This window comes from Coenobita brevimanus, chromosome 14, assembly GCF_032717465.1.
Source record: "Coenobita brevimanus isolate Jiangsu-jjx chromosome 14, ASM3271746v2, whole genome shotgun sequence".
NCBI classification, from domain to species: Eukaryota; Metazoa; Arthropoda; class Malacostraca; order Decapoda; family Coenobitidae; genus Coenobita; species Coenobita brevimanus.
Genome location: NC_136967.1, coordinates 32,391,331 through 32,391,581, shown reverse-complemented (window position 1 = coordinate 32,391,581; position 251 = coordinate 32,391,331).

Genomic DNA, 251 nt, shown 5'->3' with positions numbered 1-251 from the left:
AATAATGATAAAAATAATAATAATAATAATAATAATAATAATAATATAATAATATTTTTATTATTATTATTACGAGTAATAATAATAATAATATTAATAATGATTATGATAAAATTTTAATAATAATAGTAATGATAATAATAATAATAATAATAATAAAATTATTATTATTATTTTTTTTTTTTATTATTATTATTATTAAAATATTAGGTATAAAAAAATTTTAAAATAATTTTAATAACAATAATAAT